Here is a 26,684-nt window from a genome sequence, read left to right as displayed (position 1 = left end):
CTTACAGTATTCCCATCCCTGCTGTTCTGTGCCTTAGGGCAGTATTCACCACCATCCCTGCTGCTCTGTGCCTTAGGGCAGTATTCCCCCCATCCCTGCTCTTCTGTGCCTTTACTCAGTATTCCCCATCCCTGCTGTTCTGTGCCTTCCCTGATGTTCTGCACTTTAGGGCAGTATCCCAACCATCCCTGCTGTTCTGTGCCTTAGGGCAGTATTCCTCCATCCCTGCTGTTCTGTGCCTTAAGGCAGTATCCCCCCATCCTGGTTCTCTGTTCCTTAGGGCAGTATTCCCCTTCCATCCCTGCTGCTCTGTGCCTTAGGGCAGTATACCCCCCATCCCTGCTCTTCTGTGCCTTAGGGCAGTATTCTCCCATCCCTGCTGCTCTGTAGCTTAGGGCAGTATACCCCCATCCCTGATGTTCTGTGCATTAGGGTGGTATCCCCCCATCCCTGCTGTTCTGTGCTTTAGGGCAGTATCCCCACCATCCCTGCTGTTCTGTGCCTTAGGGCAGTACCCTCCATCCCTGCTGTTCTGTGCCTTAGGGCAGTATTCCCCCACACATCCCTGGTGTTCTGTGCCTTAGAGCAGTATAGCCCCAATCCCTGTTGTTCTGTGCCTAAGGGCAGTATTCCCCCATTCCTGCTGTTCTGTGCCTTAGAGCAGTAACACCCTCATCCTTGCCCTTCTGTGTCTTAAGGCAGTATCCTCCTCATCCCTGCTGTTCTGTGCCTTAGGACAGTATTCCCCCATATATCCCTGGTGTTCTGTGCCTTAGAGCAGTATAGCCTGTCCCTGCTGTTCTGTGCCTTAACACAGTATTCCCCCATCCCTGCTGTTCTTTGCCTTAGGGCAGTACCCCCCATCCCTGCTGTTCTGTGCATTAGGGCAGTATTCCCCCACACATCCCTGCTGTTCTGTATCTAAGGGCAGCATTCAGCCCCCACATCCCTACTGTTCTGTGCCTTAGGGCAGTATTCCCCCATCCCTGCTGTTCTGTGCCTTAGGGCAGTATTCCCCCACACATCCCTGCTGTTCTGTACCTTAGGGCAGTATTCCACCCCATCCCTGCTGTTCTGTGCCTTAGGGCAGTACCCCATCCCTGCTGTTCTGTGCCTTTGGGCAGTATCCCAATCCGATCATTGCTGTCCTGTGCCTTCAGGGAGTATCACCCCCATCCCTGCTGCTCTGTACCTTAGGCAGTACTCCTCCATCCATGCTATTCTGTGCCATAAGGCAGTATTGCCCAATCCCTGCTGTTCTGTGCCTTAGGGCAGTATCCCCCATCCCTGCTTCTCTGTGCCTTAGGGCAGTAACCCCCATCCCTGCTGCTCTGTACTTTAGGACAGTATTCCCCCATATCTGCTGTTCTGTGCCTTAGGGCAGTATCCCCCATCCCTGCTCTTCTGTGCCTTAGGGCAGTATTCTCCCCATCCCTGCTCTTCTGTGCCTTAAGGCAGTAACCCCCCATCCCTGCTGTTCTGTGCCTTAGGGCAGTATCCCTCCCATCTCTGCTCTTCTGTACCTTAGGGCAGTATTCCCCCATCCCTGCTGTTCTGTGCCTTAGGGCAGTATCCCCCATCCCTGCTGTTCTGTGCCTTAGGGCAGTACACCCCCATCCCTGATGTTCTGTGCTTTAGGGCAGTATTTCCCACCCCCACCCTGCTGTTCTGTGCCTTAGGGCAGTATCCCCCAGATCCCTGCTGTTCTGTGCCTTAGGGCAGTATATCACCCATCCCTGCTGTTCTGAGCCTTAGGTCAGTATCCCCACATCCCTGCTGTTATGTGCATTAGTGCAGTATTCCACCCTCACATCCCTGCTGTTCTGTACCTTAGAGCAGTATCCATCCATCCCAGCTGCTCTGAGCCTTAGGGCAGTAACCCCCCATCCCTGCTGTTCTGTGCTTTAGGGCAGTATTCCCCCATCCCTGCTATTCTGTACCTTAGGGCAGTAATCCCACATCCTGCTGTTCTGTGCCATAGGGCAGTATTCCCCCATCCCTGCTCTTCTTTGCCTTAAGGAAACATCCCCCCATCCCTGCTCTTCTGTGCCTTAGGGCAGTATTCCCCCCACATCCCTGGTGTTCTATGCCTTCGGGCAGTATGCCCGCATCCCTGGTGTTTTGTGCCTTAGGGCAGTATCCCCCCATCCCTGCTATGTACCTTATGGCAGTATTCCCCTGATCCATGCTGTTCTCTGCCTTAGGGCAGTATACCCCCCATCCCGGCTCTTCTGTGGCTTAGGGCGGTATTACCCCCATCCCTGCTGTTCTGTGCCTTAGGGCAGTATTCCCCCATCCCTGCTGTTCTGTACCTTAGGGCAGTATTCCACCCCCACATCCCTGCTGTTCTGTGCCTTAGGGCAGTATCCCCCATCCCTGCTGTTCTGTGCCTTAGGGCAGTATCCCTCCCATCCCTGCTCTTCTGTACCTTAGGGCAGTATTCCCCCCATCCCTGCTGTTCTGTGCCTTAGGGCAGTATATCCCCCATCCCTGCTCTTCTGTGCCTTAGGGCAATATTACCCCCATCCCTGCTGTTCTGTGCCTTAGGGCAGTATTCCCCTCCACATCCCTGTGGTTCTGTGCCTTAGGGCAGTATCCCCTCCATCCCTGCTACTCTGTGGCTTAGGGCAGTATTCCCCCATCCCTGCTGCTCTGTGCCTTTGGGCATTATTTCTCCATACCTGTTATTCTGTGCCTTAGGGAAGTATTCACCCCATCTCTGCGGTTCTGTGCCTTAGGGCAGTATCCCCCCCATCCCTGCTGTTCTGAGGAGCCTTAGGGCAGTAAACCCCATCCCTGCTGCTCTGTACCTTAGGGCAGTATCCCCCCATCCCTGCTATTCTGTGCCTTAGGGCAGTATTCCCCTTTATCCCTGCTGTTCTGTGCTTTAGGGCAGTATCCCAACCATCCCTGCTGTTCTGTGCCTTAGGGCAGTATTCCCCCATCCCTGCTGTTCTGTGCCTTAGGGCAGTATCCCCCCATCCCTGCTGTTCTGTGCCTTATGGCAGTATTCCTCCCCCACATCTCTGCTGTTCTGTAGCTGAGGGCAGTATCAACCCCATTCCTACTGTTTTGAGCCTTAAAGCAGTAACCCCCATCCTTGCTCTTCTGTATCTTAAAGCAGTAACCCCCCATCCCTGCTGTTCTGTGTCTTAGGGCAGTATCCCCCCATCCCTGCTGTTCTGTGCCTTAGGGCAGTATTCCCCCAGCCCTGCTGTTCTGTGCCTTAGGGCAGTATTTCCCCAAATCCCTGCTGTTCTGTGCCTTAGGGCAGTATTCCCCATCCCTGCTGTTCTGTGCCTTATTGCAGTATCTCCCCTATCCTTGCTCTTCTGTGCCTTAGGGCAGTATCCCCCATCCCTGCTCTTCTCTGGCTTGAGGCAGTATTCCCCCATCACTGCTGTTCTGTGCATTAGGGCAATATCCCCCGATCCTGCTCTTCTCTGCTTTAGGGCAGTATTCCCCCATCCCTGCTGTTCTGTGCTTTAGGGCAGTATTCCCCCATCCCTGCTATTCTGTACCTTAGGGCAGTATTCCCCTTTATCACTGCTGTTCTGTGCCATAGGGCAGTATTCCCCCATCCCTGCTGTTCTGTGCCTTAGGGCAGTATCCCCCATCCCAGCTGCTCTGAGCCTTAGGGCAGTAACCCTCCATCCCTGCTGTTCTGTGCCATAGGACAGTATACCCCCATTCTTGCTCTTCAGTGCCTTAGGGCAGTAATCCCACATCCTGCTGTTATGTGCCTAAGGGCAGTATGCCCCCATACCTGCTCTTCTGTGCCTTAGGGAAGTATTTCCCTCCCACCCCTACTGTTCTGTGCCTTAGGGAAGTATACCCCCATCCCTGCTTTTCTGTGCCTTAGAGCAGTATTCACCCCATCCCTGCTGTTCTGTGCCTTATGGCAGTATTCCTCCCCCACATCTCTGCTGTTCTGTGCCTTAGGGCAGTATCCCCCCATCCCTGCTCTTCTGTGCCTTAAGGCAGTATTCCCCATTCCTGCTGCTCTGTGCCTTAGGGCAGTATTCCCCTCATCCCTGCTGTTCTGCACCTTAGGGCAGTATTCCCCCCACATCCCTGCTGTTCTGTGCCTTATGGCAGTATTCTCCCATCCCTGCTGTTCTGTGCCTTAGGGCAGTATCCCCCCATCCCTGCTGTTCTGTGCCTTAGGGCAATATTCCCCCATCCCTGCTGTTCTGTTCCTTAGGGCAGTATTCCCCCATCCCTGCTCTTCTGTGTCTTAGGGAAGTATCCTCCCCATCCCGGCTGTTCTGCACTTTAGGGCAGTATATCCCCATCCCTGCTCTTCTGTGCCTTAGGACAGTATTACCCCATCCCTGCTGTTCTGTGCCTTAGGGCAGTATTCCCCTCCACATCCCTGTTGCTTTGTGCCTTAGGGCAGTATTCCCCCATCCCTGCTGTTCTGTACCTTAGGGCAGTATTCCCCTATCCCTGCTGTTCTATGCCTTAGGGCAGTATTCCCCCATCCCTGCTGTTCTGTGCTTTAGGGCAGTATTCCCCCATCCCTGCTATTCTGTACCTTAGGGCAGTATTCCCCTTTATCACTGCTGTTCTGTGCCATAGGACAGTATACCCCCATTCTTGCTCTTCAGTGCCTTAGGGAAGTATTTCCCTCCCACCCCTACTGTTCTGTGCCTTAGGGCAGTATCCCTCTGATCCCTGCTGTTTTGTGCGTCAGGGAAGTATACCCCCATCCCTGCTGTTTTGTGCCTTAGGGCAGTATACCCCCCCATCCTGATCTTCTGTGCCTTAGGGCAGTATTCCCCATCCCTGCTGTTCTGTGCCTTAGGGCAGTATATCACCCATCCCTGCTGTTCTGTGGCTTACGGCGGTATTCTCCCATCCCTGCTGTTATGTGCATTAGTGCAGTATTCCACCCTCACATCCCTGCTGTTCTGTACCTTAGAGCAGTATACCCCCCATCCTGCTGTTCTGTGCCTTAGAGCAGTATCCTCCCCATCCCTGCTGTTCTGTACCTTAGGGCAGTATTCCACCCCCACATCCCTGCTGCTCTGTGCCTTAGGGCAGTATTCCCCCATCCCTGCTTCTCTGTGCCCTAGGGCAGTATACCCCCATCCCTGCTGGTCTGTGCCTTAGGGCAGTAACCCCCCATCCCTGCTGTTCTGTGCTTTAGGGCAGTATCCCCACCATCCCTGCTGTTCTATGCCTTAGGGCAGTATTCCCCTCCACATCCCTGCTTTTCTGTGCCCTAGGGCAGCATCCACACCATCCCTGCTGCTTTGCACCTTAGGGCAGTATTCTGCCCCCACATCCCTGATGTTCTGCACTTTAGGGCAGTATCCCAACCATCCCTGCTGTTCTGTGCCTTAGGGCAGTATTCCCCCATCCCTGCTGTTCTGTGCCTTAGAGCAGTAACCCCCTCATCCTTGCTCTTCTGTGCCTTAAGGCAGTATCCTCCTCATCCCTGCTGTTCTGTGCCTTAGGGCAGTGTAATCCACCATTCCTGCACTTCTGCGCCTTAGGGCAGTATTCCCTACCATCCCTGCTGTTCTGTGCCTTAGGGCAGTATCCTCCTGATCCCTACTGTTCTGTGCCATAGGGCAGTATATACCCCATCCCTGCTCTTCTTTGCCTTAGGGCAGTATTCCCCCCACATCCCTGGTGTTCTATGCCTTCGGGCAGTATGCCCGCCATCCCTGGTGTTTTGTGCCTTAGGGCAGTATCCCCCCATCCCTGCTGTTCTGTGCCTTAGGGCAGTATTCCCCCCACATCCCTGGTGTTCTATGCCTTCGGGCAGTATGCCTGCCATCCCTGGTGTTTTGTGCCTTAGGGCAGTATCCCCTTATCCCTGCTGCTCTGTGCCTTAGAGCAGTATTCCCCCATCCCAGCTGTTCTGAGCCTTATGGCAGTAACCCCCCATCCCTGCTGTTCTGTGCCTTAGGGCAGTATTTCCCCACCCTGCTCTTCTGTGCCTTGGGGCAGTATACCCCCATTCGTGTTATTCTGTGCCTTAGGGCAGTATTCCCCTTCCATCTCTGCTGTTCTGTGCCATAGGGCAGTATTCCCCTTCCATCCCTGCTGTTCTGTGCTGTATGGCAGTATCTCCCCCATCCCTACTGTTCTGTGCCTTAGGGCAGTATCTCCCCATCCCTGCTTCTCTGGGCCTTAGGGCAGTATTCCCCCATTCCTGCTGTTCTGTGCCTTAGGGTAGTATATACCCCATACCTGCTCTTCTGTGCCTTACAGCAGTATCCCCTCCATCCCTGCTGCTCTATGCCTTAGGGCAGTATTCAGTCATCCCTGCTGTTCTGTGCTTTATGGCAGTATTCCCCCATCCCTGCTGCTGTGTGCCTTAGGGCAGTATCCCCCATCCCTGCTGTTCTGTACCTTAGGGCAGTATCACCCCCATCCCTGCTGTTCTGTGCCTTAGGGCAGTAACCCCCCATCCCTGCTGTTCTGTGCCTTAGGGCAGTATTCCCCCATCCCTGCTCTTCTCTGCCTTAGGGCAGTATTTCCCACCCCAACCCTGCAGTTATGTGCCTTAGGGCAGTATCCCCCCATCCCCGCTGTTCTGTGCCTTAGGGCAGTATTCCCCCAGCCCTGCTGTTCTGTGCCTTAGGGCAGTATAGCCCTGATCCCTGTTGTTCTGTGCCTAAGGGCAGTATATAACCCATCCCTGCTGTCCTGTGTCTTAGAGCAGTATTTCCCCAAATCCCTGCTGTTCTGTGCCTCAGGGCAGTATCCACCCAATCCCTGTTTTTCTGTACTTTAGACCAGTATCTCCCCATGCCTGCTGCTCTGTGCTTTAGGCCTGTATCCCCCATCCTAGCTGTTCTGAGCCTTATGGCAGTAACCCCCCATCCCTGCTGTTCTGTGTCTTAGGGCAGTAACCCCCATCCCTGCTGTTCTGTGCCTTAGGGCAGTATCCCCTCATCCCTGCTTTTCTGTGCCTTAGGGCAGTATTCCTCCCCCACTTCCCTGCTGTTCTATACCTTAGGGCAGTATCCCCCATCCCTGCTCTTCTCTGCCTTAGGGCAGTATTCCCCCATCCTGCTGCTCTGTGCCTTAGGGCAGTATCCCCCGATCCCTGCTGTTCTGTGCCTTTGGGCAGTATAACTCCCATCCCTGCTCTTCTGTGCCTTAGGGCAGTATCCCCATCCCTGCTGTTCTGTGACTTAGAGCAGTATTCCCCCATCCCTGCTGTTCTGGACCTTAGGGCAGTATTGCACCCCCACATTCCTGCTGTTCTGTGCCTTACAGTAGTATCCCCCATCCCTGCTGTTCTGAGCCTTAGGGCAGTATCCCCCATCCCTGCTGTTCTGTGCCTTAGGGCAGTATTCCCCCATCCCTGCTGTTCTGTGCCTTAAGGCAGTATTCTCCCATCCATGCTGTTATGTGCCTTAGGGCAGCATCCCTCCACATCCCTGCTATTCTGTGCCATAGAGTAGTATTCCCGCATCCCTGCTGTTCTGTGCCTTAGGGCAGTATCCCTCATCCCTGCTACTCTGTGCCTTTCATTAGTATTCCTCCATCCCTGCTGTTCTATGCCTTAGGTCAGTATCCCCACATTGCTGCTGTTCTGTGCCATAGGGCAGTATATACCCCATACCTGCTCTTCTGTGCCTTACGGTAGCATCCCCATCCCTGCTTCTCTGTGCCTTAGGGCAGTATTCCCCCATCCCTGCTGTTCTGTGCCTTAGGTTAGTATTCCCCCATCCCTGCTGTTCTGTTCCTTAGGACAGTATCCCCCCATCCCTGCTTCTCTGTGCCTTAGGGCAGTATTCCGTCAGCCCTGCTGTTCTGTGCTTTAGGGCAGTATTCCCCAAGCCCTGCTGCTGTGTACCTTAGGGCAGTATATCCCTCCATCCCTGCTATTCTGTGCCTTAGGGCAGTATACTCCCCATCCCTGCTGTTCTGTACCTTAGGGCAGTATTCCACACACACATCCCTGCTGTTCTGTGCCTTAGGGCAGTATCCCCCATCCCTGCTGTTCTGAGCCTTAGGGCAGTAACCCCCATCCCTACTGTTCTGTGCCTTAGGGCAGTATTCCCCCATCCCTACTGTTCCGAAGCCTTAGGGTAGCAACCCCATCCCTGCTGTTCTGTGCCTTAGAGCAGTATCCTCTCTATCCCTGCTCTTTTGTGCCTTAGGGCAGTATTCCCCATCCCTGCTGTTCTGTGCATTAGGGCAATATCCCCCGATCCTGCTCTTCTCTGCTTTAGGGCAGTATTCCCCATCCCTGCTGTTTTGTGCCTTAGGGCAGTATTTACCACCCTCAACCCTGCAGTTCCGTGCTTTAGGGCAGTATTCCACCCTCACATCCCTGCTGTTCTGTACCTTAGGGCAGTATCCCCCCATCCCTGCTATTCTGTGCCTTAGGGCAGTATCTCACCTATCCTTGCTCTTCTGTGCCTTAGGGTAGTATCTCCCCATCCCTGCTCTTCTGTGCCTTAGGGCAGTATTCCCCCCATCTCTGCTATTCTGTGCCTTAGGGTAGTATCTCCCCCATCCCTGCTCTTCTCTGCCTTAGGGCAGTATCCACCCATCTCTGCTGTTCTGTGCCTTAGGGCAGTATTCCCCCATCCCTGCTGTTCTGTGCCTTAGGGCAGTATTCCCTCCCATCGCTGCTGTTCTGTGCCTTAGGTCAGTATCCCCCTGATCCCTGCTCTGCTGTGCCTTAGGGCAGTATCCCCCCATCCTTGCTCTCCTCTGCTTTAGGGCAGTATCCCCCCATCTCTGCTGTTCTGTGCCTTAGGGCAGTATTCCCCCATCCCTGCTGTTCTGTACCTGAGGGCAGTATTCTCCCCATGCCTACTGTTCTGTGCCTTAGGGCAGTATTACACCCCCATCCCTGCTGCTCTGTGCCTTAGGACAGTATCCACCCCCATCCCTGCTCTGTGTCTTAAGGCAGTATTCCCCCATCCCTGCTGTTCTATGCCTGAGGCAGTATCCCCCCATCCCTGCTCTTCTATGCCTTAGGGCAGTATCTCCCCCATGCCTACTGTTCTATGCCTTAGGGCAGTATTCCCACATCCCTGCTGTTCTGTGCCTTAGGGCAGTATTCCCCATCCCTGCTCTGTGCCTTAGGGCAGTATTTCCCCCCATCCCCTGCTATTCTGTGCCTTAGGGAAGTAACTCCCCCATCCTTACTCATCTGTGCCTTTGGGCAGTATCCCCCATCCCTGCTATTCTGTGCCTTAGGGCAGTATTCCCCCATCCCTGCTGTTCTGTGCCTTAAGGCAGTACCCCCCATCCCTGCTGTTCTGTGCCTTAGGGCAGTATCCCCCCATCCCTGCTGTTCTGCACCTTGGGCAGTATTCCCCCCCATCCCTGCAGTTCTGTGCCTTAAGGCAGTATCCCCCCATCCCTGCTGTTCTCTGCCTTAGTGCAGTATCCCCCCATCCTTGCTCTTCTGTGCCTTAGGGCAGTATCCCCCCATCTCTGCTCTTCTGTTCCTTAGGGCAGTATTCTGCCATCCCTGATGTTCTGTGACTTAGGGCAGTATAACTCCATCTCTGCTGCTCTGTGCCTTAGGACAGTATTCCCCCCATCCCTGCTATTCTGTGCCTTAGGGCAGTATCTCACCTATCCTTGCTCATTTGTGCCTTAGGGTAGTATCTCCCCCATCCCTGCTCTTTTGTGCCTTAGGGCAGTATTCCCCCATCTCTGCTATTCTGTGCCTTAGGGTAGTATCTCCCCCATCCCTGATTTTCTCTGCCTTAGGGCAGTATCCTCCCATCTCTGCTGTTCTGTGCCTTAGGGAGGTATTCCCCCATCCCTGCTGTTCTGTGCCTTAGGGCAGTATTCCCTCCCATTCCTGCTGGTCCGTGCCTTAGGTCAGTATCCCCATGATCCCTGCTCTGCTGTGCCTTAGGGCAGTATCCCCCCATCCTTGCTCTTCTCTGCCTTAGGGCAGTATCCCCCCATCTCTGCTGTTATGTGCCTTAGGGCAGTATTCCCCAATCCCTGCTGTTCTGTGCCTGAGGGCAGTATCCCCCCCATACCTACTGTTCTGTGCCTTAGGGCAGTATTCCACCCCATCCCTGCTGTTCTGTGCCTTAGGACAGTATCCACCCCATCCCTGCTCTGTTTCTTAGGGCAGTATTCCCCCATCCCTGCTGTTCTGTGCCTTAGGGCAGTATCTCCCCCATCCCTACTGTTCTATGCCTTAGGGCCGTATTCCAACATCCCTGCTGTTCTGTGCCTTAGGGCAGTATTCCCCATCCCTGCTGCTCTGTGCCTTAGGGCTGTATTTCCCCCCATCCCCTGCTATTCTGTGCCTTAGGGAAGTAACTCTCCCATCCTTACTCATCTGTGTGGGCAGTATCCCCCCATCCCTGCTATTCTGTGCCTTAGGGCAGTATTCCCCCATCCCTGCTGTTCTGTGCCTTAAGGCAGTATCCCCCCATCCCTGCTGTTCTGTGCTTTAGGGTAGTATCCCCCCATCCCTGCTGTTCTGCACCTTGGGCAATATTCCCCCCACATCCCTGCTGTTCTGCACCTTAGAGCAGTATTCCCCCATCCCTGCTGTTCTGTGCCTTAAGGCAGTATCCCCCCATCCCTGCTGTTCTGTGCCTTAGGGCAGTATTCCCCATCCCTGCTGCTCTGTGCCTTAGGGCAGTATCCCCCCATCCCCTGCTATTCTGTGCCTTAGGGAAGTAACTCCCCCATCCTTACTCATCTGTGCGGGCAGTATCCCCCCATCCCTGCTATTCTGTGCCTTAGAGCAGTATTCCCCCATCCCTGCTGTTCTGTGCCTTAAGGCAGTATCCCCCATCCCTGCTGTTCTGTGCCTTAGGGCAGTATCCCAATCCTGCTGCTCTGTGCCTTAGGGCAGTATCCCCCCATCCCTGCTGTTCTGTGCCTTAGGGCAGTATCCCTCTGATCCCTGCTGTTTTGTGCGTCAGGGAAGTATACCCCCATCCCTGCTTTTCTGTGCCTTAGAGCAGTATTCACCCCATCCCTGCTGTTCTGTGCCTTATGGCAGTATTCCCCCATTCCTACTGTTTTGAGCCTTAAAGCAGTAACCCCCATCCTTGCTGTTCTGTGCCTTAGGTAAGTATCCCCCCATCTCTGCTCTTCTGTGCCTTAAGGCAGTATTCCCCTATCCCTGTTGTTCTGTGTCTTAGGGCAGTACCCCCATCCCTGTTCTTCTGTGCCTTAGGGCAGTATTTCCCCCCATACCTGCTTCTCTGTGCCTTAGGGCAGTATTCCCCCATCCCTGCTGTTCTGTGCCTTAGGGCAGTATTCCCCCATCCCTGCTGTTCTGTGCCTTATGGTAGTATCCCCCATCCCTGCTGTTCTGAGCCTTAGGGCAGTAACCCCCATCCCTACTGCTCTGTACCTTAGGGCAGTATTCCTTCATCCATGCTGTTCTGCGCCATAGAACAGTATTCCACCATCCCTGCTGTTCTGTGCCTTAGGGCCTTATCCCCATCCCTGCTTCTCTGTGCCTTAGGGCAGTATTCCCCTTTATCCCTGCTGTTCTGTGCCATAGGGCAGTATCCCCATCCCTGCTGTTCTGTGCCTTAGAGCAGTATTCCCCCATCCCTGCTGTTCTGTGCCTTAGGGCAGTATTCCCCCATCCCTGCTGTTCTGTGCCTTAGGGCAGTATCTCCCCCATCCTGCTGCTCTGTGCCTTAGGGCAGTATCCCCCCGATCCCTGCTGTTCTGTGCCTTTGGGCAGTATAACTCCCATCCCTGCTCTTCTGTGCCTTAGGGCATTATTCCCCCCTTCCCTGCTGTTCTATGCCTTAGGGCAGTATTCCCCTCCACATCCCTGCTTTTCTGTGCCCTAGGGCAGCATCCACACCATCCCTGCTGCTTTGCATCTTAGGGCAGTATCCAATCCATCTCTGCTGCTCTATGCCTTAGGGCAGTATTCCCCATCCCTACTGTTCTGTGCCTTAGGGCAGTACCCCCCCATCCCTGCTGTTCTGTGCCATAGGGCAGTATAAGCTCCATCCCTGCTCTTCTGTGCCTTAGGGCAGTATCCCACTCCAATCCCTGCTGTTCTGTGCCTCAGGGCAGTATCCCCTCCATCCCTGCTGCTCTGTGCCTTAATGCAGTATTCTCCCATCCCTATTGTTCTTCGCCTTAGGGCAGTACCCTCCATCTCTGCTGTTCTGTGCTATAGGGCAGTATTCCCCTTCCATCCCTGCTGTTCTGTGCCTTAGGGCAGTATTCCCCATCCCTGCTGTTCTGTGCCATAGGGCAGTATAAGCTCCATCCCTGCTCTTCTGTGCCTTAGGGCAGTGTAATCCACCATTCCTGCACTTCTGCGCCTTAGGGCAGTATTCCCTACCATCCCTGCTGTTCTGTGCCTTAGGGCAGTATTCCCCCATCCCTGCTGTTCTGTGCCTTAACACAGTATCCCCCCATCCCTGCTGTTCTGTGCCTTAGGGCAGTATCCCCCATCCCTGCTGTTCTGTGCCTTAACACAGTATTCTCCCATCCCTGCTGTTCTTTGGCTTAGGGCAGTACCCCCATCCCTGCTGTTCTGTGCATTAGGGCAGTATCCCCCATCCCTGCTCTTCTGTGCCTTAGGGCAGTAATCCCACATCCTGCTGTTCTGTGCCTAAGGGCAGTATGCCCCCATACCTACTGTTCTGTACCTTAGGACAGTATTCCATCCACACATCCCTGCTGTTCTGTGCCTTAGAGTAGTATCCCCCATCCCTGCTGTTCTGTGCCTTAGGGCAGTATCCCTCATTCCTGCACTTCTGTGCCTTAGGGCAGTATTCACCCCCATCCCTGTTGTTCTGTGCCTTATGGTAGTATCCCCCATCCCTGCATTTCTGAGCCTTAGGGCAGTATTCCACCATCCCTGCTGTTCTGTGCCTTAGGGCAGTAGTCCCCCATCCCTGCTGTTCTGTGCCTTAGGGCAGTATTCCCCCCATCCCTGCTGTTCTGTGCCTTTGGTTAGTATTCCTCCATCTCTGCTGTTCTGTGCCTTAGGCCAGTATCCCCACATCCCTGCTGTTCTGTGCCATAGGGCAGTATATACCCCATACCTGCTCTTCTGTGCCTTAAGGCAGTATTGCCCAATCACTGCTGTTCTGTGCCTTAGGGCAGTATCCTCCATCCCTGCTTCTCTGTGTCTTAAAGCAGTAACCCCCCCATCCCTGCTGTTCTGTGTCTTAGGGCAGTAACCCCCATCCCTGCTCTTCTGTGCCTTAGGGCAGTATTCCCCCATCCCTGCTGTTCTGTGCCTTAGGTCAGTATCCCCCATCCCTGCTGTTCTGTGCCATAGGGCAGTATATACCCCATACCTGCTCTTCTGTGCCTTACGGTAGCATCCTCTCCATCACTGCTTCTCTGTGCCTTAGGGCAGTATTCCCTCATCCCTGCTGTTCTGTGCTTTAGGGCAGTATTCCCCAATCCCTGCTGCTGTGTGCCTTAGGGCAGTATATCCCCCCATCCCTGCTATTCTGTGCCTTAGGGCAGTATTCCCCTTTATCCCTGCTGTTCTGTGCCATACAGCAGTATCTCCCCCCATCCCTGCTATTCTGTGCCTTAGGGCAGTATACTCCCATCCCTGCTGTTCTGTGCCTTAGTGCAGTATCCCCCCCCACATCCCTGCTATTCTGTACCTTACGGCAGTATCCCCTATCCCTGCTGCTCTGTGCCTTAGGGCAGTATCACCCCATCCCTGCTGTTCTGTGCTTTATGGCAGTATTCCCCCATCCCTGCTGCTGTGTGCCTTAGGGCAGTATATCCCACCATCCCTGCTATTCTGTGCCTTAGGGCAGTATTTCCCTTTATCCCTGCTGTTCTGTGCCTTAGGCAGTAACCCCCATCCTTGCTGTTCTGTGCCTTAGGAAAGTATTCCCCCCGATCCCTGCTGTTCTGTGCCTTATGACAGTATCCCCCATCCCTGCATTGCTGAGCCTTAGGGCAGTATCTCCCATCCCTGCTCTATGCCTTAGGGCAGTATTCTCCCATCACTGCTCTGTGGCTTATGGCAGTATTAACCCCCATCCCTGCTGTTCTGTGCCTTAGGGCTGTATTCCCCTCCACATTCCTGTGCTTCTGTGCCTTAGGGCAGTATCCCCCATCCCTGCTTCTCTGGGCCTTAGGGCAGTATTCCCCCATTCCTGCTCTTCTGTGCCTTAGGGCAGTATTTCCCCCCATACCTGCTTCTCTGTGCCTTAGGGCAGAATCCTCCCCACATCCCTGCTGTTCTGTGCCTTATTGCAGTATCTCCCCTATCCTTGCTCTTCTGTGCCTTAGGGCAGTATCCCCCATCCCTGCAATTCTGTGCCTTAGGGCAGTATTCCCCTTTATCCCTGCTGTTCTGTGCTGTATGGCAGTATCTCCCCCATCCCTACTGTTCTGTGCCTTAGGGCAGTATCCTCCCATCCCTGCTGTTCTGTGCCTTAGAGCAGTATCCACCCCATCCCTGCTCTGTGTTTTAAGGCAGTATTCCCCCATCCCTGCTGTTCTATGCCTGTGGCAGTATCCCCCCTCCCTGCTCTTCTGTGGCTTAGGGCAGTATTCTCCCCATCCCTGCTGTTCTGTGCCTTAGGGCAGTATTCCCACATCCCTGCTGTTCTGTGCCTTAGGGCAGTATTCCCCCATCCCTGCTGCTCTGTGCCTTAGGGCAGTATTTCCCCCCATCCCCTGCTATTCTGTGCCTTAGGGAAGTAACTCCCCCATCCTTACTCATCTGTGCCTTTGGGCAGTACCCCCCATCCCTGCTATTCTGTGCCTTAGGGCAGTATTCCCCCATCCCTGCTGTTCTGTGCCTTAAGGCAGTACCCCCCATCCCTGCTGTTCTGTGCCTTAGGGCAGTATCCCCCATCCCTGCTGTTCTGTGCCTTAAGGCAGTATTCCCCCATCACTGCTGTTCTGTGCATTAGGGCAATATCCCCCGATCCTGCTCTTCTCTGCTTTAGGGCAGTATCCCCCCATCCCTGCTGTTCTGTGCCTTAGGGCAGTATCCCCCCATCCCTGCTCTTCTGTTCCTTAGGGCAGTATTCTGCCATCCCTGATGTTCTGTGACTTAGGGCAGTATCCAATCCATCTCTGCTGCTCTATGCCTTAGGGCAGTATTCCCCCATCCCTGCTATTCTGTGCCTTAGGGCAGTATCTCACCTATCCTTGCTCTTCTGTGCCTTAGGGTAGTATCTCCCCATCCCTGCTCTTTTGTGCCTTAGGGCAGTATTCCCCCATCTCTGCTATTCTGTGCCTTAGGGTAGTATCTCCCCCATCCCTGCTTTTCTCTGCCTTAGGGCAGTATCCTCCCATCTCTGCTGTTCTGTGCCTTAGGGCAGTATTCCCCCATCCCTGCTGTTCTGTGCCTTAGGGCAGTATTCCCTCCCATTCCTGCTGGTCCGTGCCTTAGGTCAGTATCCCCCTGATCCCTGCTCTGCTGTGCCTTAGGGCAGTATCCCCCCATCCTTGCTCTTCTCTGCCTTAGGGCAGTATCCCCCCATCTCTGCTGTTATGTGCCTTAGGGCAGTATTCCCCAATCCCTGCTGTTCTGTGCCTGAGGGCAGTATCCCCCCCATACCTACTGTTCTGTGCCTTAGGGCAGTATTCCACCCCATCCCTGCTGCTCTGTGCCTTAGGACAGTATCCACCCTATCCCTGCTCTGTTTCTTAGGGCAGTATTCCCCCATCCCTGCTGTTCTGTGCCTGAGGCAGTATCCCCCCATCCCTGCTCTTCTATGCCTTAGGGCAGTATCTCCCCCATCCCTACTGTTCTATGCCTTAGGGCTGTATTCCAACATCCCTGCTGCTCTGTGCCTTAGGGCTGTATTTCCCCCCATCCCCTGCTATTCTGTGCCTTAGGGAAGTAACTCTCCCATCCTTACTCATCTGTGTGGGCAGTATCCCCCCATCCCTGCTATTCTGTGCCTTAGGGCAGTATTCCCCCATCCCTGCTGTTCTGTGCCTTAAGGCAGTATCCCCCCATCCCTGCTGTTCTGTGCCTTAGGGCAGTATCCCCCCATCCCTGCTGTTCTGCACCTTGGGCAATATTCCCCCCGCATCCCTGCTGTTTTGCACCTTAGGGCAGTATTCCCCCATCCCTGCTGTTCTGTGCCTTAAGGCAGTATCCCCCATCCCTGCTGTTCTGTGCCTTAGGGCAGTATTCCCCATCCCTGCAGCTCTGTGCCTTAGGGCAGTATCCCCCATCCCTGCTACTCTGTGCCTTAGGCAGTAACTCCCCATCCCTGTTCTGTGCCTTAGGGCAGTAGTCCCCCATCCCTGCTCTTCTGTGCCTTATGGCAGTATCCCCCATCCCTGCTTCTCTGTGCCTTAAGGCAGTATTCCCCCATCCCTGCTGTTCTGTGCCTTAGGGCAGTATCCCCCCATCCTTGCTGTTCTCCACCTTGGGCAGTATCCCCCCCCCCACATCCCTGCTGTTCTGCACCTTAGGGCAGTATCCACCCATTCCTGCCTTTCTCTGCCTTAGGGCCGTATCCCCCCATCCCTGTAGCTCTGTACCTTAGGGCAGTATTCCACCATCCCTGCTGTTCTGTGCCTTAGGGCAGTATTCCCCCATCCATGATGTTCTATGAATTAGAGCAGTATACCCCCATCCTTGCTGTTCTGTGCCTTAGGGCAGTATCCCCCCATCTCTGCTCTTCTGTGCCTCAGGGCAGTATTTCCTCATCCCTGCTCGTCTGTGTCTTAGGGCAGTATCCCCCCATCCCTGCTGCTCTGTGTCTTAGGTCAATATTCCCCCATCCCTGCTGTTCTGTACCTTAGGGCAGTATTCCCCCACCCTTCCCTACTTCTCTGTGCCTTAAGGTAGTATTCCCCCATCCCTGCTCTTCTGTGTCTTAGGGAAGTATCCCCCCATCCCTGCTGCTCTGTGCCTTAGGGCAGTATACCATCATGCCTGCTGCTCTGTACTTTAGGGCAGTATCGCTCCGTCTCAGCTGTTCTGTGCCATATGGAAGTATTACCTCATCCCTGATGCTCTGTGCCTTAGGGCAATATTTCTCCCCATCCCTGCTGTTCTGTGCTTTATGGAAGTATTCCACCACCACTGCTGTTCTGTGCCTTAGGGCAGTATTCCCCCATCCCTGCTGCAATGTGCTGTAGGGCAATATTCCACCATCCCTGCTGTTCTGTACCTTACTGCAGTATTATCCCACCCATCCCTACTTCTCTGTGCCTTAGGGCAGTATTCCCCCATCCCTGCTGTTCTGTGCCTTAGGGCAGTATTCCCCCATCCCTGCTGCTCTGTGCATTAGGGCAGTATTCCCCCCATCCCTGCTATTCTGTGCTTTAGGAAAGTAACTCCCCCATCCCTGCTCATCTGTGCCTTAGGGCAGTATCCCCGCATCCCTGCTGTTCTGTGCCTTAGGGCAGTATTCCCCCATCCCTGCTGCTCTGTGCCTTTTGACAGTATTTCTCCCCCATCCATGTTGTTCTGTGCCTTTGGGCAGTATCCCCCCAATCCCTGCTGTTCTGTGCCTTATGGCAGTATCTCCTCCATCCCTGCTGTTCTGTGCCTTAGGGCAGTATTCCCCCATCCATGCTTCTCTGTGCCTTATGGCAGTATTCCCCCATCCTTGCTGCTCTGTGCCTTAGGGCAGTATTTCTCCCCCATCCCTGCTCTGTGCCTTAGGGCAGTATTCCCCCATCCCTGCTGTTGTGTACCTTAGAGTGGTATTCACTGTTGACTAGTGCATCCCTCCATCCTGAGGTAATGTTGGTGCCAGTATGGTACTAGACAATGTCTATCCCCACCACCACCATCTTAATCCTGCTAGTAATGGTAGTGCCGGTACAATACTTCTCAACTTTTTCCTTGGTATTCAGTGGTTCCCCCACCCCACCCCAATCCCTGTTTTGATGCTGGCACTGTAATGACACATTAATAGTAAGCCTTGGCATTTAGTGGCAGCCCCCCTCCACATTTATTTTTGGCAGTTGAACATGGCCTTTTTGCCATGTCTGCTACCAGAATGTAGTACGGGTGACTGTGCTAATCTACACACCCAAGCACTTTTTTCAATTGCTCGACAATGTAGATGGCTTCCAGATGGTGATTCTGGGAATACAGCACAAGGTTAATTAGCATACACCTCTCACTCCAAATGCTTCATAGATGTATACTAGGCTAACAACCACTAGGACCCTTATAAGCCTAGCCATGCCATACAAATATGACCCATAAGTTTTAATTACGTTTTATTTATAGAGGGTGTATTTACTGACTGCCTCTATTCAGAGATATAGGAGCCAGGCTGTGGTGTATTTCTGATTATTCATCCACTAGTCCAAGTTGGTCTTAAATAGAGATAGGGAGGAACTCAGCTTCATGTGGATGTGTTGCCAGTTCCAGAGAATGGGAATTCTCTGAGAAACATATCTGTTTCTCTAGCATGTCCTATTTATGTTGCAAGCAAAATTTAGGTCTTTTAATCTAGTAGTTCTGATGCTGTTTGTTTTGCAGACGTGCAAAAGGTTTTTCAAAACAGGGTCCAGGGGTGCCTTGTATGCCAGGCTAAGATCACTTCTCAAAAAAACATATTATACCTAGTAAACAGATAGGACTTTAAGGTGATCACTGTAGGATGTTGTGTTTATTGCCTGTATTCTTTTTGAAGGAACCTTTGTGAAAATTCCAGTTGCTGCATGTGTCTGGTCAGGAACATACCGAAGGTGACATTATACTCTATGATGGGTCTGATAAGGTTTGAGTACAATGATATGATGACCTCTCTGGTCCTAAATGCCATGCCCTTCTTATAAGTTGTGCAACATAGAAGGATTTCCTTACTACCTTGGACACATTGTGTTTGAAGGCTTACTATCTACATGAGTTCCCAGATCTGTGACTACTGAATTGACTTTTAAGGGTATTTTATTGAAGACATAGTTACCCGGGGTGGAAGACTTCTCAAAAGGTACTATAATGCATTTCTTGGTATTGAGTTTTAAGCCATGGCTTTGGCACCAAGCATTTATTTATCTGTATTAGACCTTCCTGAATGATGTTCTCATCTTGGGGGGATTCAATGATAGTTCCCAGTTTGCAGCCATCTGAGAACTTGGTAAGCCAGAGGTCTTTAACATTGGCTTTCACATCTGAGAAGTACATGCCAAAGAGGAGTGGTCCTAGCATAGATCCCTCAGGATCTCCACTGGTTACCAGCCTTTTTGTGGAGGTGGCCTCACCAGTTCTAACCGCCTGGTTCCTATCATTGAGTCAACTACCTGTGAATCATCTTATAAAGGGGTTGTACCTAGTTCCATAAGTTTGTTGACAATGCCTGAGTGGGGTATGGTATCAAATACGTTAGCCAGATCTAGGTAGGCAGTATGCACCGTTTTCCCTTTATGCATTGCCTTAGTGAGCTTTCCAAAGAAGTCCACCAGATTCAGCAAGCATAACCTGCCTTTGACAAAGTGAAACTGGGATGGTTCCAGTGTCTGGAGGTCTCCTATGTCTTTGCTGATAATTTTTCCATGATAATTATTTCCATGGCTTTGCAAATAAGACTAATTAGACTAATGGGCCTGTAGTTTCCACAATCTGTGAAGACCTTCCCTTATGAAGGGGGATGACCATAGCTGTCCTGCATTCATGTAGCACAAAACCTGTTTTAGTACTATAGTTAAATAATGACTCCAGGGGTCCAGATAAGTTGCATTTTAGACTATACAGGAGACATCCTGGGAAGTTGCTGGAGCCCATTGAGGCCATATCCTTGGCTTTAGTGAGAGAAGATAGTAAATTCTCCCTAGTTATGTTTGGAGGGGAAATGTCTGAGGGTATTTTGTGGGGATGGCTGAGAGGTGGTTAAAGTTGGAAATTAATTTATCTGCTAACCATTTCACAATATTGCCAGGCTTGGTGAATGTGGCACCATTAACCACCAGTTCAGCACATTGTCATACGCTGTTCTTAAGGTTTCTGACATAGCTGTAGAAGGACTTATGGTTATCTTTCACCTGGGAATCTATTTTAAATTCAAAGTTGTCTTTGCTTGACCTAACTGGCCTTCCTAGTTCCCTATTTACTTTGATAAGAGAGTTTTTATCTTGGTGGGATTTACCCTTCCTGATTTTAGCCATAATTTTTTTCCTTATGTTGTATATCCTGCTTAATTTGGGATGCTACCAGAGTAGTTTGTTTCCGCGGTAGTGGTGCTGCGGTAGTGTTGTCGCCTCACAGTAAGACGCTGTCCCGTTCGATTCTCAGCTAGATCGTCTTCTCTGTGGAGGCATGCGTGAATGAGCGTGCCTTCGTTGAAGGTTGTGCATCAGGGCTGGTAACTCAGCATGTAAAAATCCACTACCAAACATTAGCGGACTAGAGTTCCGCTGTGGTGACCCCTAACCGGGATAAGCCAAAAGACACACACACACCAGAGTAGTTTGTTTCTCAGACTAGTCCTGGGCTTACTTCTAGTAGGTACAGCAGCATCTATGCAGCCATTGACATGGTTATACAAAGTTTCTGAGATCAATTCAACATAGGCTGGTGTGTTTATGGGGTTTGGAGGGGCAATGAATTTTGACAAACCATCACTTAACAGGTAATTTACCTTAGAATAGTTCTTGACTGTTACTGGTTTAATGTGATTATGGATTTGATTTTGATTTTGTAGGAGACATCTTTATATTCAGACCTAGCCAGAGACAACAAGACATTGTAGGTGTGCAGCATTCTCCCAAATTTTTGAGCATGAGGTCCAGTATGTTGAAGCCTATAGTGGGCGTATTCACTGTTTGGTCAAGTGTGTTTATATTTACAAAGTCCAAGAATCTCTGTGCTTGTAGATATGAAGATATGTAAGATTGCCAGTCTACATAGGGGTAATTAAAGTCTTGCATGATTAAGATGTTAAAGTGAATGGTAAGTGTCTCCTGTATATCCAAGTATGCATTGTGAGCTTCTTGTGACATGACAGATGTCCTGTCATTGGCTAGGATATGGTACAGGATTTTGTCTATAGCAATCTGCAAGAGGAGGAATCCCAGCATGTCATCCTGTTTGACCAGCCTAGAGGTATGCTTGTTACTGATGTATATTGAGACATCTCCACCTTTAGCCCTTGTCTGTGCAGCTACTGGTTTAATATCTTCAAAAACACCGAAACCTTGCATTGGCAGGTTCACTCTGCCACTTTAAACCATGTCTCAGTAACTCCACAGATTTCTATAGTCTTGAGTGTGAGAGGGGGCTTGGAGGAAGTGTATTTTTTTATTTAGGCTCTTGGAATTGAACAGCAACAGGTTCTGGTGAGTTGATTTTGTTATATTGATAGGTTTGTCAGTTTGGCATTGCCTAAAATAGGCACTATGGGGGGTGGATAAAGTTTTAGTGAAGTTTCAAAAGTCTAGATGGGAAAGGTGCAGCTCATGCTTGGCAAAGCAGCGTGGTCTGTTTACCATGTCCGGGGATGTTCATCTCAGGTCATTTATACCTACATGATCTACGATAAAATCATACTGGTACCCCTGGTGTAATAACTTGAGTGTGTGGATGATTTGCCAGATCCTGGCTGTAGATAAGCAACTAACAATTATCTTCTTCATGTTCAGCCTGGTTAGAGAAGCATCAGTATAACTTAAAATGGAATCCCCTATGACGAGAGTCCTGGGAAGTGTGTTTGTCTTAAGGCCTTAATGTTTGGGGCTCCACTGAGAGTAACAGTGTGTATGGTGTTAGGTGTCATTTTTTTCCTGAGTGCCTTTGGGCTTGCTGAGTCATAGATTTGACAACGGGTGGTCTAAGTAGTCTTTGTTATTTAAGAAGATTACTTTTAAGTGCCACAGCATATGTTAATCTATGTGTGTGCTGTGTGAAGTGAGTGTTATGTGTGGTTTTGACAAACAGATGTGGACTTCTATGTAAAAGTTTAGCCCTAATGTCATTGTGTAAGTACACTGCTCATATAATGTGTCTGATTCTTTAAGGATTAAATGGTTGTCAGTAAACATGAAACAATTGCTACACTGTCTCAAGATGTTCATATCAACTATGGTCAATAAGGGTACTCTGGTTATTACACAGCTAGGTTTGTAAAGGCCCTAGAGCCATTAACCTAGTAACATCCTATGAACCTATGAACCACTTTGGCTAAAGAAAAGTTAGGAAATTGTATGTCCATGCTATCTATTTCTTTGATTTGTGAGCTACAGGGGGTAATGAATTGTTGTTAGAAGGCTATTAAGGGTGCTTTTTGGTGAAGGCTAATATAGGTGCTTCTCTGGGGCAGATTATGCTAAACAGTACAACATTCTGCTAACTTTAATGTTTACACAGTACTGAATTCTACTGAATCTATAGGTATTGTCATTCAAGGTCCATCTAGCTGCTCTAGGCCTGTCAGCACACAAGGTATTTGCACTATGTTGCTGCTTTACAGGTTACAGGTTTATGGACCTTTCCACAAAGAAAATTTGCTTTCCAGGTGTTTGCTACTATGTAGGGCATGGCTAACCCATGTAAACATGATAACTTTATAACAGCACAAAAAATAGAAAACTAAATAAAGCCCTCTGGCCTACAAAATGATTACACTACAAGCCCTTTTGTGTATTTCCCAACTCTAGATAGATCAGGGAAATCTCCTACCTCAATAAAACCAATCCTCCTAATGTGAAAACACAGTAGAAGAGACCCACAACTGCAATGCTAACACAAAACACTTAAATAACTAGCTGTAAAACTCTTGTTGAAGGCAATTTCAAGACAGTAACAGTGAGAGGAAGGGCATTTGTTTTACAAAAAATTCTGTGAAATGCACATATAAAAGCAGGAAACAATAGCAATCACTCAAAATAAATTAAATGCAATTTAGCAATCAAAGATACTTAACTTTTCCTTGATAGCACTGGATACAAGTAACACACTTCTGGAATACAGGTTAGGACTCCAAGCTTTGCTGAGCTTCAGGGAAATCAGCAGCAGACATTATGCAGTTAAGGGAGGTTTACTCAAGAGCAGTACTTGTTTGCTGGGTGGGCACTCACTATCATGGATCTATAGAAAACAATAGGTGGGAAGAGTACAAAAAACCTTAAAGGTCAAAAGCAATGAAAGAGGGACGGGAGGGACTTTGGAAATTTGATTACCACAAGTGGTAGAGGGCAGAAACGCAGCTTTATTAAACAACAACAGCAGAAGGTTGGGAGGATTGGGAAATTTTTCAAGGGAAAAGCAGGCTAGCTAGAGAGGCATTCAGTCAAATAAAGGCAATATTGGAGCTCTTTCAGAAACTTTAGCTTAATGTTTTAGTGTAGGCATAGAATGCAAGCAGGTAAATGATAAATAGAATATAAAAGCACTGAAACACAAACTGGAGCAGAGACAATTCTCTTTCTACTCAGCTTCTACTACAGTTTAAGGCACCAGACTATGCAGAAATGTATCAGTAACAATTTAAAAATGCAGTAATAAATGATTAAGTCATATATCTGATTGTGGTATGTAGTTCTACCACAACTGTGAATTAAACCAGAGGATTATGACACAGCAGGGCTTAAAATAAGGATTTATGTTGATCCATCAAAGACGGTTTTGATGAATGCAATAAACCAAAACCAGTTTGCCAAACCCACCTTCAGCAAACATTGGAACAACTTTTTTTTGCAGGAGATAAGTCTCCCTGCACCCCCCATGTGGAGGACCACTCAACCTCAGATATTATATTTACCAACTCCAAGTTTGCACAACAAAAAGCAATCTGCACTTTCATCAGATGTGGTTTCTGTAAACTGGCTTCAGTTTCTTTGCATTCACTGAAATTGCCTTTGACAGATTGACATGCTCCCTAAAATACAAATGGATAACCTTTACAAGTAATTTGACTTGCTCTTGTCAGGTATAAGGCAAGGCATTATATATATCAACTGATTTAACATAGTCAATTGCATATTTTTTAATTAAAAAAATACTGGCTATCTCCTTCTAATGACTGAGAAATCATATAAGTATGTTCTAAATCTCCAAAATATATATTTTTTCAAACAGAAAGAGAACTCTATTTTTTCATTTTTTTGTGCAATAGTTCCACACTTTTTATGTTTCTCAGAAACTGGGTTTGAGCTAACATTTATAGGAGTTGCAGTTAAATTAAAGTCACCAAGTAATTAGGTAGGGAGATGGATTGATTAAAATTAAAAAGTGTAGTGAGCAGATTCTTGTAAAAAAGGAGCGTAGTTAACATTAGCAGCATAGACATTTACCTTTATAAAGTTTTCAGACCTCTTGTTGACTACATATCCACCTGCTAGCTTCATCTTTCCATTCAGCTATGGGCCATTTTAATAGTTTACTAAACAATTTCTAGTCCTATTTTAGAATAATCTTTGTAGCTGGTCAATATATGTGATGCTTCTCTATTCTTTAATTTAAAAAAAATTCTATCTTTTGAGTTTGAGTTTTCGGAATAGAAGAATGTGTGAGCTAACATTTTTCAGTTTTTTTCCAAAACAGTGTTACACATAATGGGAAATTTAAAATTGTTGACATTCCGGGTGCTGAAAATGGAATACATTACTCAGTCACTTATATTTATAAAATGCAAAACTAAATGGCTATCTTAAATTTTTGTATAGTGGTATTAATAAAAATATCCACTAAAAGTACAATCCACTCTTTATCACTTTGAAAAGGGATGAGGGTTAGCCTAATGTTAATATGAAAGCACTAGAACCTGAAATGCCCTATACTGATAAAAAGGTCTGCAGCCTAATATAAATTATTTAACTGTATCATTCTTCTTCTCTGAAAAAGTAGCTGAAAGAAAAGATGGCAGTGCTGTGGGATTGGTAAACTGTGTTGCCAGATGATTAACGCAGATAACACGAGTTTACTTCTAGTAGAATTCTATATACCGCAGGAGGCTGGATACAGACGAGCAGTATTTTATCAGAACAGAACATGGTTGAATAAGATATGTCAGAAGATCAGAAATGAAAAAATGTTGCTATAAGGTATCAGCATTAAAAAGAGAATAACTGAAAATCAGATAACAGATGTGTAGGATACACAGCAGATAGGTAGCTAGGCTAAATTATTGCTATTTATAGCCATTGTACAAGTCATGTATCCTTAAAATAGACAAATTTATGGACTCTAAAGATTAACTTACAGTACTGAAATTATATGATTATGTCTTTCCAGAGATTTCTGGGCAAAAAATGTTACTGTCCATGTCTGATGGAATGCTTTTTTATGCAAATGTAATTGAAATGTAGTGGATTCAAGTTTAGTAAAATGCATCTAAATCGAAGGTATCTTTCTTCCTTTGGAAGGAGAAGATGGGAAGTATTTTTCAGGTACTAGAGTCAGTTTCTTCACAAAGAGTTTTGAAGATTTTGGCAGAAATCTACTTTTCTTATTGAGGCCTTTGTGGATAATGTTTCCACTGAGACTTTTATCAGAAATCATAAACTTTTCTACAATTACAATTGGCTAGTATATGGGGACAAAAATCACAGAACACATCCCTGCACAGTTCATAAAATCCCTGTACATCATGACTGCTATGCACAGACATCGGCATATGTTGAGTGGGCCATTTGCACAACATGTATGCAAATAAATAGCCACAGCACATGCCGTGATATATAGATGTACAAATCATGGCATATACTGCAACTTTATAGTCAAAGTATATGTGGCTAGAAGTGCAGACCAACCACTCCTTAAACAAGATCTCTCCATGCTCTGATATTATGATCAACAATCAATGGCTGTGCAAAAATATAAGAAGAAATGCAATAAAAGTAGCTTACAGTATATAGCATACAATACCTCCTCTATTGGGTATATAGGACACAGTCTCTGATTGTGACAGCAACATTATCACAATATATAAAAGTATCCTGCTTTATACTTATGAAAATGAAGGCAAGGACTTTTGTGAATCACTCCATAACATAATCACAGAGAAGGAGGCACTGCATATGGAGTAGTAACCTAACATTAATTACAAAGGCCAGTATCTGGTGTTATCCCCCAAAACTTACTAAAACAAGTTACTAAGTCAAATTATGGTCAAGTAAGCTCCCCACTGGCACAGCTATTGTTATCTAAATACAGCCGAAATTGCCAGGAGTTGACTACCTGAATTTACAAGGTTGGGCTAGTGGAGGCTATTGACTTAAGTGGTCAGCATCTAAACCCTGAATCACAGTGCAATGACACACAGACAGGTACAGTGTAGAAATGTAGTTATCAATGACTTATTAACTTCCCGAATAATGTTCTTTTACCCCAGAAGGTCAATGAATTAGTTGAGTAATATCTAATCTTACAATAGAAAAGCAGTTTTTAAAGTTTCCTTTAGGACAGTTGTAAGATTCAAATCTGACTCCATCTTCTTTTATACAGTACTAACTTGAACAACAATTTCATACATAAACATATGCCATTGTAAGTCTATGCATACACAGAATGTGCACTGCCTTTGTCCATGACACATCAGTTCCAGCTCTGTGTGAACTTGCTCTTACGCTGCTGAGATTTTGTTTTATGAACCATGTACAGATCAGACCTCACACATTTGACTATGCAAATGCCTTGTATAGGAAAGCACACTACATTTGTGACTATAGCATTTTGTGGCAGTAAAGAATTCTGTGAAGTCCTATAGTTTTCATTGGGTTTATTTCCAGAATGTAACTAACTATTTCTAGTGTTTTGGATTCTAAATTCTTGACACCTACTGCCAAGATTAATATGGTAGAATCCTTTACTAAATAATTATACTTGTGTTATTCAG

General features: G+C 48.8%; 1 protein-coding gene across 1 annotated transcript in view; it reads left to right on the top strand.

Moving 5' to 3' along the window:
- The window catches only part of VWCE (von Willebrand factor C and EGF domains), a 2,001,707-nt gene that overhangs the window by 1,063,390 nt on the left and 911,633 nt on the right, over window positions 1-26,684 (top strand). The window lies entirely within an intron of this gene.

The sequence above is a fragment of the Protopterus annectens genome, chromosome 17.part0 (genome assembly GCF_019279795.1).
Source record: "Protopterus annectens isolate FY-2018-M chromosome 17.part0, PAN1.0, whole genome shotgun sequence".
NCBI lineage: Eukaryota > Metazoa > Chordata > Ceratodontiformes > Protopteridae > Protopterus > Protopterus annectens.
The sequence above is the reverse complement of the archived record's forward strand: the minus strand, read 5'-3'. Positions and strand labels throughout refer to the sequence as shown.